The sequence below is a fragment of the Protopterus annectens genome, chromosome 7.part0 (genome assembly GCF_019279795.1).
Source record: "Protopterus annectens isolate FY-2018-M chromosome 7.part0, PAN1.0, whole genome shotgun sequence".
In the NCBI taxonomy this organism is placed as follows: domain Eukaryota; kingdom Metazoa; phylum Chordata; order Ceratodontiformes; family Protopteridae; genus Protopterus; species Protopterus annectens.
Genome location: NC_056739.1, coordinates 1,104,346,964 through 1,104,369,427, shown reverse-complemented (window position 1 = coordinate 1,104,369,427; position 22,464 = coordinate 1,104,346,964).

The window sequence follows — 22,464 nt, the reverse complement described above, 5'->3', positions numbered from 1 at the left end:
TAGTTCATAATAACAGGCTGTACAAGGTTATGATAAACTAAGAAACAATAAGCATGAGTAGCAATTATGCAAAAACAAAATAGTCAAATTTTTTTTTTTTTTTTTTTTTTGTAAAGTAAAATATTATGAAGGTGACGAAATATAAAAGAAAGGATAAAGAGAGATAGCTGTGAAGTAAAGCTAGGACAGATATCAAAGATAGGGCAGGATGAGTAGAGGAGTCCATAAATCAGGTAAGGCTCAGATGAAATACTCAACAACTAAGACTTTGGTAATAAAATTTTTACATGTTATACTAACTGGTAAAAGCCACCATTCTTTGTTACCTCAAAGCCTTCTACTTCATAACCACTGGATGGCCTATAAGCTCTCAATAGGTCAGCTGCATTGTAGTGGGCTTAACCAGCTAAGTGTTGGACATAAAATCAAAATGGCTGGAATGTGATGGCTCACCAACAATGTTTGTATCACTGTTTTGTTGCTAATAAAGCCATATAACTCTATAGCAATACATAGCTTTTAAAAGAAAAGAATGCTAATTTTATTACCAAAGTCTTAGTTGTTGAGTATTTCATCTGAGCCTTACCTGATTTATGGCTCAAGCAGAAAACTGTGTCCCCTTCTGCATCCTAGATCTGGGAGCTAATGGTCTTCAGACTGACTTCTGAAGTATCAGTGTATACTAGAAAGGGTCTACTAAAGTCTAGGGATGCTAGTAATGGCCCCAAATGTTTTCTACCATCTATCTTGTTTTATGGGTATCTGCCCTTTTGTTAAGTCAATTAAGGATCTGGATCTGGTTGTGAAGTGAGGTGCACAGACTTGTTGTGGTATCCTGTCAACCACAGGGCTGCCCTGACTTTTTCTTAGTACTTTGATTAGGCCAGTTTCTCATAGTCTCTAAATTCTCCTTTTGGGGCCTGACTATTCTATGCCTATCACATGCCCTAGTAATCTAACTTTACTCTTATTTAATTCACTTTTAGGAGCATTAATAATTAGTGTAACCTTTCTCGGTGGATCTCTGCTAGCCTACATGTATGCCAGATAAGAATACTAGTCTACACAGTGAATGTCATTTTCATCCAAATAAATTCTATGAGCTTTTAAAACCAGACGCCATACAATCTAAAGGGGAGAGCAGTATACCGAAAAAAGGCCATCCGGGAAAGGTGGTTTTCTTTGTGGATTCAGTTAAGAAACTTTGCCAATGCCCTTTAATTAAATCTCATGTAGACAAGGATCTTGCCTTACCTATTCCCTCTATACACTCATCTACGCTTGACAAGGGCTTAGAAATTGTGTTTAACTTTTAGAATTCATTACAGATCCTTAATGGCTCCATCAGGTTTTGGGACCAATAAAGTGGGGATGTATTATTTGATTTTAAAATCTTGTATTATCTCCATCCTAAGCATCTTTTGTATTTCTTCAAGCACTGTAAATCTCTGTGACAATGGCATTCTGTAAACTTTTAAATGAACCTTTTCTCCTGGGCTAGTCTCAATATGGTGTTTAATCAGATTTGTTCTGACATGCGGTTCTGAATGCACATCCTTGTTCCTTAACATAAGCTGTTTTATTTCTTGTTTCTGTGACTTAGTGTATCTCCAGTTTGAACTATAAACATGAGTATTTTCCCCATCAGCAGATTCACTAATCTCAGCTGTTAAACTAAACACCAAAGTTTGTACTTAACAATCCTGTGCTCTGCTCAAAGTATATCTTCCCACTGTGCCTTTTTAAAATTTAGCTGGCCTACCTGAAGGCAACTAACTCTGGAGGTTCTTCAAGCTTTTATGTTGTTACTTATCACTATTTCAATGAGTTTTAGTGACCTCAGCGTGAGTGTGTGTGTAAGGAGTAGAGAAGTCTTGTCCTGACAAAAAAAAAATATTTTTTATTTGATTAGGTAGTGAGTAGTGCATTTTCTCAAATGGATATTTTCATTGATTACTACCTTTATTTTTACTTTGCTGACTAGGTGAGTGACTGGATCGAGAATCCTTTGTATCCACAACCTAGGCACAAGTGCACATTTACAAGGATACATCAGAAATGAGTCACTGAATTACACAAATAAGAATAATTTAAATACAATGTCATGTTTTGAAGCCAGTTGCCATACAATAAATACATTCACTTGTTCTTCCATGTGATACAGTACAATAACAATTCATAACATTGTCATTTTAGTGAACACTAACATAAATATTTACATATTTAAAGATAGAGAATTTTCCCTTTGGAAGGGAACCAGTTGAAGGTTTGGTATCATTAGGTCTGCTAGAAGAGTTAAAAGGAGAACTTGGCAGACAGATGAGATGACGTGGAGATCAGCCCTTGTTAAATAAATATGTATATGTTCATAACTCTCATCCTCACTCTCATCCTCTTAGTGTAAGAAATCTGGACACAGCCAAACTATGGGAGGAGAAAGGTCCAACATCAGGGACAGATTTTAATTAATGCTCTTATAAAATTAGAAAGTTGCTAAAATAACAGGTTTTGCATTAACATACATTTATGAAGGATATGAAGTTTGCAACTGAAATGTCAGTCATTATTTAGTGACTTCAATCCCAGTGATTTTTCCCGAAAACCACAAATTTTATGAGGACCAGACCAGAAATATAAAGCTAAAATCTGAATGATATGCAAAACTGTGGACAACTGAGAGTTATGATGTGTTTTGCTGTTTCAAGATGTTCTGTCGGCTTTTTCCGGAAACATGAATATTCTATAATCTGTCCAGTTTCTGTTGGAAGGGAGTACCAGTTTGCAGAGATAATTTTGCTGGAGCTTTTTTCCCTGAATGCTAGTCTCAGAGTAGATCTGATTAGTGTTGCTACACCATTGCTGTGACTTCTGAGAATGTACAGGGAGGACTGGATGTGTAGTTTGTTTCTTATGGACATGCAGATGCTGTTATTCAGGATTTTAAATGTAAGTGCGGAAGGAAGAAGGGTGGTTTGTACTCGAACTGGGTGCCATTGGCTTTCTGTTATTACTCAGTGATGTTTTAGATTTATTTATTTTATTTATTTATATTTGTTTACCGGGAAATTCTGACTGGACACAGGTCCTTTTTCAGCAGAGGTCCGAGGGGAAAAGCTCCACAGAAAGACATGGTAGATGGTAAACAATAACAATCAAGGAATGTATGTATACAGTAGAGGTGATCATGACATGGAGAAGTACAGGAGCAAATTAAGTACAATTGAGTAGTAAGCTCTAATTACAAACACTGAGAAATAAGAAGTGAAACACAGCGCTACAAATTTTCTAAACAGTAACTAAATAACAATAATAATAGACCAAAAGAATAACTAAATCCTGGAAGGATTAACAAGCAGTGAGTAATCTTGTAGAAGATGGGAGAGATGTTAACAAATCTACAGGTGGAATTTATGACTGTTTGCATTTTACTTGGTATTGTAGTCCATGTGGAGTGAGATGATATGGGAGCATAGCTTATGAAACCATTCGTACTAAAAGCCCATCTGGCTTCCTAGGTAAGGAGATTTCATATGGAATAAATGGCTCTGAGTTGGGTGGAAGTTTTAGCAGCTGTTTGATTTGTGTGAGTGATTTAAAATAAAGCCAAGGTACTTGCAATTCTGTACTGCTGAAATGTGCTCCCTGTGGAAACAGCTTTGTGTTTCAGTGTAAGAGTTACTGCATTTCAAGCAGTAGATAATCATGTTAAATTAGCTGATTAGGAAAATCTACTAAAATACTTCTCTCTCTGGATGTTTCTCTTCCTTATTTTCAAGGTATATAAATACCTTTTGCCATATATAACCAGTCCATTCTGGCATATTCTCCAAATGTCATGTCCTCTACAGCAGCTGCAGTTACTGCAGTACTGTTACTTGGTGTAACAGCTTTGTAATACAGGCTTCCTACAGCAATTACAGTTAGTGGAGTACTGTTACTGGGTGTAGCATCATTGTAATAAGGTTCCCTCAGCAACTCTCTCTGTCTTTCTCTCTCTCTCTCTCTCTCTCTATATATATATATATATATATATATATATATATATTTATAGCAAACTACTTTAAAAACACTCTGTCTCACTAAATTGGAACAAACACCCTCTCTATATTAGATCCAACCTTTCCTTTCCCTGTTTTAAAAAGGAGCTTAAATCCCACCTACTAAACTTAACATTATGCTGTTGCATTGACCACATATAGTCTTAGTCTCTCCCACTGTATAACCTGTTGTATCTCCTAACTTTCTTTCTTTGTTAGTAACTTCTGCTTAAACTCATCTCCTAAACCCTCAGCTCTACTACAATAGCCCTACTGCAGCCCCCTCCCATTCTCCACACTATTTATCTCCCCCCAACTTCCTATCAATGTATATACATTGTCCTTCTTTTGAACAACAATTATCTTTTTGTTTTTACTCTCATATGTAGTAAATTTTAGTCCACTACTATCAATGCAACCCTTAATGTTCATATTTTTTTCTTTTGTTTTTCTCTTTATAATTAATTTCGTATTTGCAATGTTTTTAATAGTTTTTGTCCTGTATGTTTATCTTTGCTTATGTTTGCTGGGGCACTTTCCCCTTGGTTCTCCCCTGAAAATGGGTTGCTTACTATCAATGCAATGCAAATAGTTAATAACCTTTTTATTTTTACAATTATTTTGTATTGTGATCGTTATTTAATATTTGTATATTGTCACTTTATTTTTACTTATGCTTGCTGGGGCTTTTCCCCTTGGGTCTCTACTGAAAATGGGTTTGTTTGCAAATTCAATTGGACTTACCCGGCTAACAAATGTGAAATAAATAAATGCATAAATATAAATGCATGATGTGTGTGAGTGAGTGAGTGAGTGAGTGAGTGAATGAGTGAGTGAGTGAGTGAGTGAGAGAGAGATTGAGAGTGAGAGAGAGAGAGAGACAGAGAGAGAGACAGAGAGAGAGAGAGAGAGAGAGAGAGTTGCCTATTGGAAATTCAAGACAACAATGTAAAGCACAAAACTTAGTGTGAAGGCTGCTAGCCCAGCTAGCTGGAATTTTGTAAATAATTCTATGTTATTTATGAACAGTAATATGGTTTGTATGCTTGTCTTACAAATGTAAGAAAACTGTATACTATGTACTGAGCTTTAAGAATGTAACTATGGTGTACCCTTCTGGAAAAGAACAGGACTGTATATACCTGTGCAAATTTATGTTTTCATGGTAGAAGCTGGAACATACAGAGTTAACTTGCAAACCTCTGAGAAAATGAGTTGAAATTATTTATGACTGTGCTATAAAGTTAGTTAATGCAAAAAAAACAGGATGTCTACAGCTAGAGGAATTCTTTCTATTTTCTGGAAACAGAAATAATTACAGGTTTCAAAGGTAAAAAGTATTTAACTGTTTTACAACTTCCAGTTCCAGGCAAAACTTCTAAGAGATAAATATTTTTGACACAGATGTGTCAAATTGTGATGTCATCCAGCTAACCCAGCAGTAATGTGTATTATTAATTTAAGAACTATCTCTCAGAGAAAGTCTGTGCATTTTGTATCTTGTCATGGATCTAGAAACATCCTATCACCAGCACTTGCTAATAGTAAGCATTAGATTACAGTGATTTCTCTTAGAGATAGATAGGAAAATAGCAAGATTAGTTTAGATGTTTTCTGTATTTATGTGAGACTATCCTGCAATGTTGTTTTAAAATATTTCCTGTGATTCTGAACTCTGTTGTCACTGTGTTGAGTTATCGAGTAGTGACTTGTCCTTTCATTATTTATTATTAAATATATTTAAACCTTTTAATTGTGGCTGGTTTGTTTAGAGATATTTAAGATCTTAGAGTACTTACATATGTATTTGGTGACACTGTAAAGGCCACTCTTAAATAGCCTTAGTCTTGGACACACAGTCTTGGTCACACTTAGCATTTGGATAACAGTAACGTTTACACATTAGAATTGGTCACCCTTTGTAAGGCCTTATAGTAGCTGAGAAGTAGTGGTTGGCGGCAGCTGGTACTACCTTTTAGTCTGGACAGAAGGGGGCATAGCTAGTAAACCTGTGACAGCCTTTCCCAGGAGTGTTTGTGTGTTTCTATATAAATCAAATCTCAAAGTGTGTGTGTGTGTGTGTGTGTGTGTGTGTGTGTGTGTGTGTGTGTGTGTGTGTGTGTGTGTGTGTGTGTGTGTGTGTGTCAGCTACTTGGGCAGGGACATGAAGCACTTGTTGACAGAGAGGGTACTGGAGGTTTTGACTTGACCACTTGGCTGAGATCTTAACCCTATTGCTGTGCCAGTATGGAGTCTTACTGGGGATCTGGAGAAGGAGGGAGAAACCAACCCCAGACTGACTGTAATCTCTGTGTGCTATTAAGGGAAATTGTACTTTACTGTGTATGCACTTGTCATCCTTCCAACGTGCACATCCCTCACTGGTGTTAGTGGTGAGGATTGAGGCTCCTTGATTACTGGGCCAGTGCAGGGGCATCACATATTAATTGGTAGCAGTGGTGGGATAGCCACATCACATATTAATTGGTTGATAGTGGTGAGTCTGCCACATCACATATTAATTGGCTTGAAGTGGTGTGGATATTGAATTCCTGTAGCTTGTGTACAGTGGTCACTGAAGGTGTTTGTACTCTAAATCAGCCATGCAGTGAACATTAAGAGTTCATATCACAATTGTTTTATTTCTTTTGTTAGCTTAGTTAGTCAGGGAGAGTAGGCAACCATGTCAGCAGAGGAGTATGGTAAGCTGACAAGGAGCCAGTTGGCTGAGATGTGCCAGGCTAAAAGACTGGTGCATGCCAACCTGACTAAAGCAGGCATGATTGCAGCTTTAGTCACAGCTGCATCAGAGAATAGCAACAAGGAGGACAATCAGACTGGCCTTGGGAATGTACAACTCTCAGAAAATGGACAGCTCAACCTTTCCAAATAGGACATAAAAATCCATCTACAGTTAAAGATACTTGAGCTAGAGGCCAAGCATTTTGAAATAGAGGCAGCAGAGAGACTGAGGCATCTTGAGACTGAGAAAAATGAGAAACTGCAATGCCTTAATGCTGATGAGAAGGGGAGGCAGAGGCAACATGAAAAGGAGATGCTGACTCTTCATCAGAGTCATGGAGGTAATGGGGAAGGGAGTAACCAAACCCCAGAAGCAACAAAGGTCAGTAAATTTCTTCCACAATTTACAGAGGGGGATAATTTTGATAGTTTCATTCATATGTTTGAGAGGGTATGTAAAACAGTATGATGTTGACCAAGGGCTCTGGCTACTGTTACTTACTCCTTTACTCCACGGTAAATCTGTAACTGTTCTTTCCAAACTGTCTGATAATGACTGTTTAAATTGTAATGTTGTAAAAACTGTTTGCTAGAATGTTTTAAGTTAACACCTGAAGCATATAGAAAAAAGTTTCATGAGCATAGACACAAGGCAGATGAAAGTGTATTCAAGTATGTTGCTGAACTAAGCACTTATTTTCATATGTGGGTGAGTGAATGTCAGGTCACCACTTCTGAAGGGCTAGCAGACCTTTTGGTGAGGGAACAAGCCCGCAGCACTTTGTCTGAGGACATGAGTATCTGGTTAGCTGATAGACAATGTACTACTGTAGATGAGTTGGGGAAGAAGGGAGACCTATACCTAGCAAGCAGAGCATCACTGCACAGGAAAGGGACACCCAATGCTGCTCATGGGTCTAAGGGAACCCATGGTGAGAAGCCCAGACTGCCCCAACAGAGTCTGTTAGTAGCAGGGGAGGCCACTAGTCCAGGTACATGTCCAGGACCTAGGGTTAAATGTTTTAAATACAACCAGTGGGGGCATGTAGAATATAGATGTCCATGGAGGCAAGGTGGGGAACAAAAGGTTTGAGAGCCAGTAAGTGGCAATGACAAAATGCCAACAGTAGGTTGTCTTGAGACAACAAAGGCACCAAACTAACACCCTGCAGATGTCATGATAGGGAATGATTTTGGTAATGCAGTACCATGTGTTCATGCAGTTACATGCAGTCAGGCAGTTACATGCAGTCAGGCTTGGAGATAAGCATGTGGGTCTGGTAGCCTGGGGGAGACCCAGACTGACCGGACACTTGCGGCCAGGACTGGTGAGGTAGTTACTTCAGGGAGAGAACTACCCTGTAGTAGTGAGACTGAAGGTGAGCCACAGTTGCTTGTGGGTACTGATGTTCCCTTGGACAGAATGACTGCAAGGGCAGAGATGAGTAGTAGTACCCAGGCTGACAGTGAGGCACCGCTGTCAGAGGATACTAGACTTCCTGTGGAAGGGAAGCTAGAAAGAGTTACTAAGAGAGAGTTGAGATAGGCTCAGCTCTCAGACCCTACATTACAAGGCCTGAGAGAGGAAGCTAGTGAAGCATCTGATTTGCAAGGGAAGGGGGAATCTGTATACTGGGACAAAGGTTTACTGTACAGAAAGTGGATCCCGAGGGAGGGCTAGAGGGTGAGAAAATACAGCAGTTGGTTGTGCCAGACCCTACCATCTGGCACTTCTAGCCATAGCCCATGATATTCCTTTGCAGGTCATATGGGCATAAAATGTACAAAGAGACATATTATGTAGAACTTTTATTGGCCTGGGATTTCCAGAGATGTAACAAGGTTGTGCAGGACCTTTGAGCAGTGCCAAAAGGTAGTCAAGGTAGGAGACAAGCTGAAACTCCTTTGAAATCTTTGCCTGTGATTGAGGAGCCATTGTAAAGGGTATCTATGGATATTGTGGCACCTCCACTCCAAGTTCCACAGGGAAAAATATATCCTAGTGGTAGTAGATTATGCTATCAGATATTCTGAGACAATGGCTCTGTCCTACATTGAGGCAGAAAAGGTGGCAAATGCTTTGTTAGAGATTTTCAGCAGGGTAGGTTTCCCAAAAGAAATACTGACTGATGGAGGTGCCAGTTTCATGTCAGACCTGCTGGCATGTCTGTGGAAGTACTGTGGGGTGAAGCACCTAAAGACAACCCCCTACCATTCCCAGACTAATGGCCTTCTTGAGACCTTAAACTCTACACTCAAGTCCATGCTGCGAGCATTTTCAGATCAGTTTAAGATGGAGTGGAACAAATATTTGCCCCATCTGTTATTTGTTTGCAGAGAGGGTCACCAGGAATCCATTGGTTTTTCACCCTTTGAGTTCTTGTATGGGCACAGGGTGAGGGGACCTCTAGATTTAATTCAAGATGAATGGAAAGGGGAGTGTGAATCCCACAAGGAGCCTGTTGTGGTATATGTCCTAAACTGTCTCTTCATAAATCTCTCTTCAGTTATTCTATTTCTAAAGCCTGGAATACCCTACCTAGATACTTAACTTTCATTAGTCCCAACTCACAATTTAAAAAGCTCCTTAAAGCACACTATACAAATACCTGGCTATGCTCTTGTGAGTCTCCAGGTTAAACATTTACTATATAGTACAACTCCTTCCCTAATCAATATGCCACACAAAACCCCTCACTGTCTAGTAGTATTAACCCATCAGAATTCTTGGTTAGACCCACAGGCTTTGATTATCCTTTACATGACTCTTCTCTGGTTTCAAACCAGAAATCTTGCTGTTCAATCTCCACCACTAACGTTAGGGGCCGCTAATCAGTAATGCCATTCTACTTCACCCCTACTAATACCCACAACAGATCTACTCTTACACTGTCTCACCCCTTCTACTACACATCTTTCTTTCAGCTTTCCTTGCCACCACAAAAGTATTACATATATTATGTACCCCAGTAAAACTACCATGTAGTGTGAAAAGTATGCTACATCAAGATACTTCAAATATGGGTTAACACTCTTCATCTCCTAATTTTTAAAACTAACATATCAACATAAAATATTTTAAAGTTTGCTGTGATTTCTATAACAATCTGATAAACACTGTGCTAAGAAATGCAAATGAGTTTTGCTATGCACCACATGTACCTATCTGCTAAATGTTAACACTTCTAACCTTTTGCTGTGTATATAACTTAATACCCATAACCCAGTTACTGTTGATCTCTTCCTGTTTGAATTTTGATTTTAGATATTCTGACTCTTCAACTTTGATTCTTGTGCTGTTTTATGTATTATATATATTTAATGCATTTTTATCTGGAGCTTTTCTCCCTGGGCCTCCGCTGAAATTGGACCTGTGTCCAGTCAGATTTTCCTGGTAAACAAATATAAAATAAATAAATAAAAGCCTCAGGGCAAGGCTCAGGGAACTCATGGGCTTGGCCCAGGAGAACCTGGCAGAAGCCCAACAACAGAAAAAGGTCTGGTATCACAGGAATGTTCAAGCTAGAGAGTATGCTGTAGTGCAGCAGGTAATGGTTCTCATTCCTGTCAGACACAACAAGCTGCAGGCAGCTTGGGAGGGACCCTACAAGGTGGTAAGGAAGGTCAGTGATGTTAACTGCATGGTAGAACTGCTAGGCAGGAGGCAGGGGGCACAAATTGTACCATGTTAACATGATGAAACCTTACCATGATAGGGAGGCCCTTGTGCTGAGTATTTGCAGTGGACCACAGGAGAAGTCTGAGGGAGATCATGTGACTGATCTCCTCAGTGAAGCTCAGACTGACACCTCAGAGGAAGGGGTAGCAATGTCCCAGCAGCTATCCCCTACCCAGGTTTGAGAAAGTCAAGCAGTGTTACAGGAGTTTGGGGACATGTTCATAGCTGGTGCAACATCATGTGGATACAGGACCCCAAAGGCCTATTAAACAGGCCCCTTATAGGGTGCCTGAGAAAATCAAACAGACTCTGAGGGAGAAGATACAGGAAATGTTGGAACTAGGGGTAATTCAGGAGTCCAGCAGACCCTGGGCCTCCCCAGTGATGCTGGTATTAAAGAAGGATGACAGCACCAGGTTCTTTGTGGCCTATAGGAAATTAAATAGTCACACAGACAGGTTTATATTATAACATTGAAGTAGTAAATTATCAAACCCAAAACAGTGAACGCTGAAAATAGCGAAGCTGCAGAACATCGAATTCTTTCCTAGGGAAAGAATTTGGTGGGCTGTTTCTGCTGCTTCGCTATTTTCTCCACTGTGGTGTGAAGGTTACATACCGGGTTAAGGTAAGTGTGTGAATGGACCAGGTTAAGATGAGTGTGGGAATGGGATAGTTAGGGATCTTAGGGTTAGGGAGCAGGTAAGATGAATGTGTGATAATTAGGGGCCTTAGGGTTAGGCAGTGGGTAAGGTGAGTGTGCGATAGTTAGGGACCTTAATGTTAGGGAGCGGGTAAGGTGAGTGTGTGATAGTTAGGGACCTTAGGGTTAGGAAGCGGGTAAGGTGAGTGCACAATAGTTATGGACCTTAGGGTTGGGGAGCGGGAAAGGTGAGTGTGCGATAGTTACAGAACTTAGGGTTAGGGTTTGGGTTAAGGTAAATGGATAGATAGTAGTGTATGTATAGTTTAGTGTAGGGTTAGAAGTAGGATTTTAAGTGTATATGTGTGGATTACTTTTTTTGGTGCGCTTGTGTTGTGTGTGTGTTTCTCAGAATAGCAATTTTTTTCCCAGGGAAAAAATCTGCTGTTCTGAGCTTTCGATTATATCACATTTTGACATTTCAAGTTCAAGTTTATGGTGTTCGATATTTTGAGATTTCGATTATGTGATATACACCCACACAGACTCAGATGCTTACCCCATGCCTAGGACAGATGAAGCCCTAGAGCGGCTGGTAGGGCTAAGTACCTTACCAACATTGATCTTACCAAGGGTTGCTGGCAGATGCCCTTGACTCCCAGTGCTAAAGAGAAGTCAGCCTTTGTGACTCCTTTTGGATTGTATGAGTTCACAAAGATGTTCTTTGGGATGAAAAATGCCCCAGCAACTTTTCATAGGCTTGTAGATCATATCCTAGCAGGAGCAGGAGAAGGAGATTTTGCCCTTACTTACCTAGATGATATTGCCATCTACAGCCATTCCTGGCAAGAGCACCTTCAGCATGTCAGGGAGATGCTGGGCAGAATACAGAGGGCAAGGTTAAGCCCAGAAATTTTCAGGTGGGTATGGCAGAGGTCTCCTACCTAGGACATAGAGTGGGGAGTGGTAAGATCAGGCCAGAAATGGCCAAAGTGGAAGCCATTCATGCATGGCCTGCAAGTGTTACTAAAAAGCAGGTGAGGGCATTTTTAGAGACAGCAGGGTACTACAGAAAGTTTGTCCCCAGTTACAGTACCATAACTGCTCCCATCACAGACCTGACAAGTGGAAACAGGCCAGGTAAGGTAGTGTGGACCCCAGCATGTGAGCAGGCATTCCAGAAACTTAAAGGAGCTTTGGGAGGACCTCCCTTTGTTAGCCAGTCCAGATTACATCAAATAATTTGTTGTGCAGGTGGATGCTTCAAACCAAGGGGTGGAGGCTGTACTTAGCCAAATTTCTTCAGAGGGAAAAGCGCACCCTGTGGTTTATCTCTGTCATAGGTGCCAATCGAGGGAGGAATGCTATGCAGCTGTAGAAAAGGAATGTCTAGCCATAATGTGTGCACTGCAGAAACTTCAGCTTATCTGTATGGAAGAACATTCACTGTAGTTACAGACCACAATCCCCTAACATGGTTACAGCGAGCCAGCCAGCAAAATGCCAAGTTACTAAGGTGGAGCCTAGGATTGCAAGCATATGATATGACAGTGCAGCACTGCAGTTGGGTTAGCAATGCCAATGCAGATGGTCTCTCAAGACAGGGAATGGGGTAAGGTATTCAAAGATAGGCTCAACCCTCTCAAGCAATGTTTCTCAAGGGTCACTTGAAAGACAAGCTTGAGTTCTCATGGGGGGGGGGGGATTGTGAAGGCTGCCAGCTAGCTGGAATTTGTAAATAATTCTGTTATTTGTGAATAGTAATATGGTTGGTATGTTTGTCTTACAAATGTAAGAAAACTGTATGTTATGTACTGAGCTTCAAGAATGTAACCACAGTGTACCCTACTGGAAAAGAACAGAAATGCATATAATTGTGCAAATGTATGTTTTCATGGTAGAATTTGGAACACACAGAGTTAACTTGCAAAACTCTGAGAAAATGAGTTGAAATTGTTTACGAATGTGCTATAAAGTTAGTTAATGCAAAGAGACAGGATGTCTACAGCTAGAGGATTCTTTCTATTGTCTGGAAACAGAAATAATTACAGGTTTCAAAGGTAAAAGTATGTAACTGTTTTATGACTTCCAGTTCCAGGCAAAACTTCTGAGAGATAAATATTTTTGTCACAGATGTGTCAAATAGTGATGATGTCCAGCTAACCCAGCAGTAATGTGTATTATTAATTTAAGAACTATCTCTCAGAGAAAGTCTGTGCATTTTGTATCTTGTCTTGGATCTAGAAACATCCTTTCACCAACACTTCTGCCTTGCTAATAGTAAGTACTAGATTACAGTGATTTCTCTTAGAGATAGATAGGAAAATAGCCAGATTAGTTTAGAGATATTCTGTATTTATGTGAGACTGTCCTGCAATGTTGTTTTAAAATATATCCTGTGATCCTGAACTCTGTTGTCACTGTGTTGAGTTATTGAGTATTGACTTGTCCTTTCATTATTTATTATTAAAGATATTTAAACCTTTTAATTGTGGCTGGTTTGTTTAGAGATATTTAAGCACTTAAGAGTACTTACATATGTATTTGGTGACACTGTACAGACCACTCAAATAGCCTTAGTCTTGGTCACATTTAACATTTGGATAACAGTAACATTTCACAGTAGAATTGGTCACCCTTTGTAAGGGCCTTACAGTAGCTGATAAGTAGTGGTTGGTGGCAGCTGGTACTACCTTATAGTATGGACAGAAGGGGGCATAGCTAGCAAACCTGTGCCAGCCTTTCCCAGGAGTGTTTGTGTGTCTGAATATAAATCAAATCTCAAAGAATGTGTGTGTGTGTGTGTGTGTGTGTGTGTGTGTGTGTGTGTGTGTGTGTGTGTGTGTGTGTGTGTGTGTGTGTGTGTGAGCTACTTCAGCAGGGACACAAAGCATTGGTTGGACAGAGAGAGTGCTGGAGGTTTTGGCTTGACCACTTGGCTGAGATCTTAACCTTATAGCTGTGCCAGTGAAGAATCTTATTGAGGATCTGGAGAAAGATGGAGAAACCAGCCCCAGACTGACTGTGATCTCTGTGTGCTATTAAGGGAATTTATACTTTACTGTGTATGTACTTGTCATCCTTCCGATGTGCACGTCCCTCACTGGTGTTAGTGGTGAGGATTGAGAGTCCTTGATTACTGGGCCAGTGCAGGGGCATCAGACTTAGAATAAGTACAATTCACCACCCAGCTGAGAGACTGATCCATTGAAGATTTGGTCCCTGGAACACCAGGGAAATACCTCACTGCTAGCTGATATCAAGCAAGTTGCCTGACAGTATTTTTAAACTTTAGCAGTCTTCAGAATTTTTTTCTCCTGTGAGAAAAGGCGGACTTATATTGTTCTAAGCTTATTTGCTGAAAGTAAGCTAGCAGTGAGTTTCTACTGGCTGCTGGTTGTCTTTGCTTTACTGTATTTTTGATGCATTGTGTGAATTTGCCCATGTTTAAATGGAAGTGTGTGATGCTGCTTATATAACATACTGGTTCATTTGAGATGACTATTGATCTGATCCCTCCAATACCAGGGAAGTGCTTTTCTTATATCAAATATTGAGAACTGTGATGCTCATCAGTTAAAGATTAGAACTGTTTAGCATTTTTGTCTTATCTAAGAAGGACAATTTGTAGTATTCTGAGATATCATTTATTGGAAGGGAGTTATCACAGAATTTCTACATGCTTTTGGTTGCCCTTGACTTGCCATAATTTCTGTTTTATGTACTAAATGCCACATGCTTACCAAAAAGACATTACTGGTTCCACAATATAACTCATTTTGTGAGAGGTGCAATACTTATAATCCTGAGGCCTTCTTCTAAATTATTATGCACTCTGTATACAACATGTGCAGACCACCACAGCACAAAACACCATCAATGCACTAACATACACCACCAGGCCACACCTCTCTTCACCATTAACATCACCAACCATAAGCATATTTCAATGAGTCACTATGGTTTCTGCCACAAGCACTTAAAGCCTACAATGGCTGCATCAGCTCTAGAAAATGTTTCAGTAATTACTAACTCTATTGTGAAGCAAATTAGCATTACACTCTGGAAGCTGGAAAAGAAGAAGGTGACAGCTGAGTTTCCAGTGCCAAAATCTGGAATATTGCAAGGGATGTTAGTTCTACCAATCCTGAGAAATACAACTATGGCCTGGTGATGGCATAGGTGAGGGTGAATGATCTTAGGTACTTCACCCAAGTGGAAATGCAGAGGGATATGATTGACCTTGCTAAGTATGTAACACAAACGCTTCTAAATTAGACTACAAATTAGAGATGTACACACAAGACCAGAGGTACTGCATAACAATTATATCAGTATTCAGGAGGTTCTAAAAAGAAAACCTCCTACAGTTTCTAAGCGACCTAAGTAAAGTCTATTACTTCTCTACCCAGACTGATAGTATGAGTAGAGTCAATGTCTTCATCTCCAAATTCTCCTCTTACCTAAATAGTTATATATAGTGTCTACCGGTACCAAATACTTGAGGAAACATAAAAACAAGTTCTTATAGTGGAACACCCTTATAAATAAACTCTATAACAAAAGGAAGAAAGTGTTGCATTTTTCTGGATGGTCAAGTAATGCCCATCTTATGAGTAGCTATGCTAGCGAAGACCATATTTACGTTATAGTTACCACCTCATTAACTAAAAAATTCACAGGTGGGATCACTTAAAGCACAATGCAGAGCTCTCTTCTATTTCACATTTATGTCTGTGACGTATAAGCCAATCTCTGAGGTAAATGGTTCAAAAAAATTGCTGATAACTGTAAACTAGGAGTTATTATTCAAGCACACACAAATGTGAAGGGCGTACAGCATGGGATGGACTATGCAAGCAACTACTGCAAAGGCAAAGGACTCAAACCAGTTACCAAAAAATGTGGCATAGTTTACTTTAGTAAAAGAACTAATTCCTCATTTTACTACATAGATGATACATCCATTGAGAGTGACATTGTCATTAGAGATCTAAGCCTTCATGTAGATGAGTCCCATTTCCTTGTTCATTAAGTCTCTTCTGTGGTTATGGACCAACTAATAGCAAAACACATCTCACCCCGAACCAAAGAAGTCTTATTTCCACTGAACACATCTATTATCTGACCCATTACTGAATATAATGTCTGCTTTGGTAGGTAATTATCAAAAAAGATCCTTCAGAGGATCATAACCAAAAAAGGATAACTGGGGACATTCTGTATTATTTTCCTATAGACTCCTCTTTGGCCTTTTGAGTCATGAAAAATTCTACCTTCTGAGACCTACTATTTTATCATAAACCTTCATGGAACTAAATGTTCTTCAAAGTGCAAAGGACCTCAGTCTTATTAACAAATGAATAGGACATAGGAACATGACAAATTCTTATCCCAGTGTATTTCCTATGTATCTAATAAACTATCCTTGAATATTAAGCAGAGTAGTACCTTAGCTATATTCAGGACTAACATAGACAATTGGAAGGGCAGTCACACATTCTCCCTGGGCCTATCATGTATAGCCCTCCTTAAAACTGGATGCAACTCTTGTTGAGCATTCTGGACAGGCTGTTAATGGCCTGATGACTGATTGCCCAGTATCTAACTATGAAATTATGAACCTATGAATATATTAAAACCACAGTCCAACTACTTTTTACAGTAACAACTGCTTTACCTTAGAGAAAAAATAATTTTCTGAGATATAGCAATTTTGGTGTTAGTATGTATTTTCCCCTGAATACTTTCTGTATTTCTAAGGCTCGCACTTACAGTCCTTAAACTTAAAATGAAAACCTATGCCTTTCTAACTGTCTATCAATGTACACATCAAACACCCTCCCAATTTATATATATATATATATATATATATATATATATATATATATATATATATATATATATATATATATGGGATCCATACTGTCTACCGAACGACTGTTTCACCGAAAGTGAAACGGCCGAACACACTTTCAAGAAAATGCTTTTCACCAAAAAAGCACTTTTGCAAAAGTGTGCTAAAAAAAGAGAAAAACTTGAGGAAATGGATGTTGGTGAGATCGCGGCACAGTGGGGATAAGGGAGTATTCTCTTTTCCCCACTGTAGTGCAATCTTGGAGTGAGAATATAAAAGTAGGGGTGTGTGGGAGGCACAGCCCCCACATGGAAGGTGCAGGGGGGGCTTGCCCCCCTGCATAAACATGAGTTCTGTGTTTTTTTTCTTTTTTCTTTTGTTATTTATTTATATATATATTTTTTTTGTGCACTTTAGCGAAGGTGCTTTTTTCGGTGAAAAGCAAATTTGCTAAAGTGTGTTTAGCCGTTTTGGTTTCAGTGTTGTGGGCATTTGGTAGACAATCTTAAATCTATATATATAAAGAACAACAGGAAGACTCCTACTGAAATGCTGTGTAGTATAAAATATCCAACTAATATAAAAGAATCAACACAGCAATCACGGCCATGGTAGCACAAACACGACACAACTGTAAAAACAAAAAATTCACTTTAATGGGATAAGCACTTTTGGATCACAGATCCTTCTTCAGATCCATATACACAGAACAAATTCAAACAGCACTGAAATAATAAGATCCAACCAATAAATGTAAGACTTGGTAACAACACCCTTCCCATCAATTAAATATTGACACACCTTCTCCCCTTCAATACAGGTTTCACAGGCAGGTAAGCATTCACCAAGTGCAGATGACTTGGATTGGCAGGGTGCAAGCCTACAAGCTTCTGGGTTTAAAATGAATTTTTAGTTTTACAGTTGTGTCGTGTTTGTGCTACCCCGGACAGTGGTTGCTGTGTTTATTCTTCTATTAGTTTATATATATGTATGTATGTATGTATATATATATATATATATATATATATATATATATATATATATAGATATATACATACATACATATACACACACACATATATATATATATATATCTATATATATATATGTATTTTACTTATTTATTATAAAGAATATGTTTAATACAAGTACAGCACTTTCGACAATATATCCATACTGTTTATTGGAAGGATGTCTTTTTGGCTGTTCTGTTTTTATGCGTCTAATTTTTTTTCCATTTATGGAGCTTGACCTGTGCCATGAGCAGCACATTTCTTCACCATCATACCTTCCATATTTCAGTACGTGGAAGTTTAATGTTTCCATGGAACTTTAAACCAACAAAGTAAAATATTGTTTCCAAGTACTATAATTAGGCTTCATTCCTTCATTGCTATTGCCATCTAAAACTTCAGTTTAGATAAAATGTTTGACAGAACAAGTGACGTGTAATGTTGGAGTAAGCTCCTGATCCACGCTTCAAACAGTCACCCTTTAAAAAAAGCACAGATGTCAGATGTCAGAAAAGGAGGACAAGTAAGTTAATCTGATGAAAATCACTGGAGCATATGAAATTATCTTAGAATTTGGAGGATAAGCAGAATATAATTATTATACAAAAAAGTAATTTTCCCAGTGATGACTGAGCTAAAAGGTGAACTAATGTTTAATGTATCATCAAAGAATGTTTACTTATGATATGCGCTTTCTTAGTCAGAGCTACTGTCTTCACTAATATGCATTTTCAGTAATACTGCATATTAAATACAAGTGCTTTGAATTAGGCTTTTTTCATAAAAATATCACAGGAGTTGTCTGTTTAAACACATGATTTGACACTGCGGTGAAACATTTGTTGAGATAATCTAATAAGAAACAAACAGCCAGTTACAGCTGCATTGCCCTGTATTAAATTACTTACAAGGTCTGGAATTTCTCAGTTTTAATTGCTCTAAGCGGGGAAGTGTTAGTCACTGCATAATGTATCCAGGCATGCGTGGGGTTTAATGATTCATAGTAACTCTGCACTCTAAGCAATTAGGTAAATCTAGCTGTTAGTAAGTGAGGCATAAAATAAATGTAATCTGTCTTCTAAAAAAAATCAATTATACTGCTGTAATGTATAATTCACTTCTGTCATGCTACATAAATTTTGGAGTTTTACTGTGTTTTAAACTGGGTCTTATTAGGTGTTCTCAATATGCACGTGTCAATATGGTAGTATGTTACATATTCTAAAAATTGTGCATATGTGTGTGTGTGTGTGGGGGGGGGGTGTTCTTTTAAAATGCAAATCGTTTTACCAAAATTGCAAATAACACCAATTCTCTTTAGTATTTAGTTATTATTTATGACAGAGTTCAAACTTTTATCAATATAACCCTGCAATTATTATGTATCTACAACTCTTCCAAATAGCACCACTCTGTTTCTACATAAAGTGGTAAAACAAAGTATAATTTGGTACATTTCTATATATTTTATTACTCTTTGAAATAACTGTAATCACTCCCATCTAAAAAGTATATAATATCTATTGATTGTATCTCAGTGCTGTCATAACTTTGTTTCACTTTATGATCTTGGGAAATTTACAATGTTTTTAATATCAATGTTTTATTACTATTGTTTTCTGGAATTATGTTTCTACTACTAATTGTTTTCATTGGCATGTTTTTCTACTTGAATTTCTGGAGCTTACCCCCAGTCCATTTCTGGAAAGGGGCTTCCAGCCATTGATTACTGTGAAAGTCCAAATAGTCAAAGCCCCATCCTGGTTTGAGGCCCTGTGTGATAAGCTTTGCATTACTTACATTTGCATGGTCAATTAGCATGAGCTAACAAATAAAAGCATGCATTGTAACACACACACACACACACACACACACACACACACACACACACACACACATAAATGTATATTTATATAAGGGATAACTAGCTTTTGGCAGCCAAGCATTCATAGCAATGTCACTTTTTGATCTTTCGATGTTGGCTCTTCCTATCATTGTGAAGCAGAATTCATCAAGCATTGGAATGTTCACCCACTAATGGGGAACATGAGCTGGGATTAGACAGTTGTGAGACAGGTTAGTTTTACCCTACTGATGTGTTCTTGTGATAGTAATCCTGTTCAGTAAGAGAGAGTCATAGAAATCATTCTGTGCTGCTCAACTTATAAACAAAGGTATGGCATCAAAGTCCAAGGAAGTCATTGTTCCACTGTATTCAGCATTCATCAGACCTATCACTGAGTACAATGCTCCCTTTGGTATGTACCTAACCAGGCATATCCAACAACTGGAACGTCCACAGAGGTTCCTCACTAAAAGAATACAGGGCGTATATAATATGTCCTATGCAGACCTCCTCAAGGCCCTATCTCTGTATTCTGTTTCCTACAGGCTTTTGAGGGGAGATCTATGCCTGGCATGCAGGGCATTGTCAGACCCCACTCTGATGGACCTCCTGCATATCCACAAAACAAACAGCTCCAAACTACCCATTCTAAATACTTAAACTTTGCCTGCGATATAAATAGGACCTGCTGGAGAGATAGGTATGTATCCTAGAGACTAGCCTGTCTATGGAACAGACTCTCCATCCATGTGAAGCAGAGTTCTTCTCTAACCCAATGCAAGTGCAACTTGGACAATTGGATGGGAAACCAGAAATCTGTCCCTCGTTTGGCACCTATGTCTCTAATGGACACAGATAACCTGTAAATGGTTCATCTCTCAGGCCCATGCTTACACTTATTAAGGGTATCAGAACTTGTCAGAGATTTGGGATGTATGGCTAGGCTTAAAAAGGCCCCTGTGGTCATTAGCCTAGTAAACACCTATGAACCTATGAAGGAACCGCAGGTTCAGACATTTGGTAATCACCATGTTAAGTGCATAATGCAGTAATTACAGCATGTAAAAGGGATACATTCCTACAGAATATTCAGCATTATTTTACAGTTCATGTATAAAGGCACATTAAAATATTACTCAGGCAGCATACAAGGGACGTGCATATTTTATCCAAACAGTTATTCACTTGAGACCTATAAACAGGAGACAGAAGTGTAAGGATTTTCTGATACTTATTTGGATTCTCTGCTTCAGGAGGGGCTTAGTAATAGTGTTGGTAGAAGAGCAGGACTGTTGTACTGACAGAGGCCATTTCTCTGGGATTTTAAAATACACATGGGATAAGATAAGAATATGAGGGAAGTTTAGTAATGGGGCTGTTCAGACCAATTTATTGACAAGTATGTTTCCAGTGATATTTTAATTTGTAGATGAGATATTTCTGAATTTTGAGAGAGTGCCCCAGTTTGGCAATGTATACATAGCATAGGCAGGTACTGTGATGATTTTAGATTTTTGAGACAGGATTATTCAGAATGGGCTACTGCCAGCACTAAGCCATAATATGGTCAGTGTTGGTAGCTTTTTCCAGTTAATAGACCAGATTACCACAGTGATTTTACTGTCTGCAGAATCACTGCAGTGGGCCAGTAGATAACCTTAGCAAACTGAATGTAAATCCCTCCATTGTAATGGGTTGCCAACTGGCTTACTATCAAAGTGGTTGACTCCACATCGACCAGCAGACTTGTTAACAGTGTAGTGCCACAGAGTTCAGTGCTGGGCCAGTTCAGGTCAAAACTAAGGGGCTGTGGCTGACCATGTTTGCAGACAACTGCAAACTAGGTGCAATCATTGAATCCCCAAATGATGTCAGTATACTCCAGGAGGGTGTCATACAGACCAACGATTGATGTATTGGTTGCAGTCTCAAACTGAATGCAAAGAAATGCATCATCATTCCCTTTGGCACAAACAATTTTCCCTCACTCTATGAAATCAACAACAATACCCTAAGTATCCATGAAGTGGTAAGAGACCTGGGATCACAAGTTGACTGTGACCTTAACCTCGAGCACCATGTGTCTACTGTAGTAAGGAAAGATTTCTGTGCAGCACACTTAATTAGTAAAGGCATCACCTTGACAGCAAAATAAGTTATAATCCCCCTATACTCTGCACTTATCCTGCCCATAATTGAGTATAATACCCCATTTGGCATGTACTGTACTAAGCATCTACAGCAATTACAGAGACCTCAGTGGTTTCTAACAAAGAAGATCAAAAGGTTCCAGCATGTGCCCTACACAGACCGACTAAAGTCGTATAGACTGCTTAGGGGAGACATGCCTGGCCTACAGAGCAATCCAAGACCCAAACATAATGAACTTACTGCATATCTGAAATAAAACGGGACTAGGGCTACCCATTCCAGGGACTTAAATATGGCCTGCGACTTAAGTAGTTCATGCTGGTGGGACAGATTTATCTCCCAGTGGCTGCAGCATCTTTGGAATAGGCTACCTATTCATGCAAAACAGAGCACCTCTATGACACTGTTCAAGAGAAACATGGATGAGTGGATGGGGCACCATAAATTCTTACTGACGACAGAGCCCACAACCCTTCTGGACATGGGCAGTCATCGA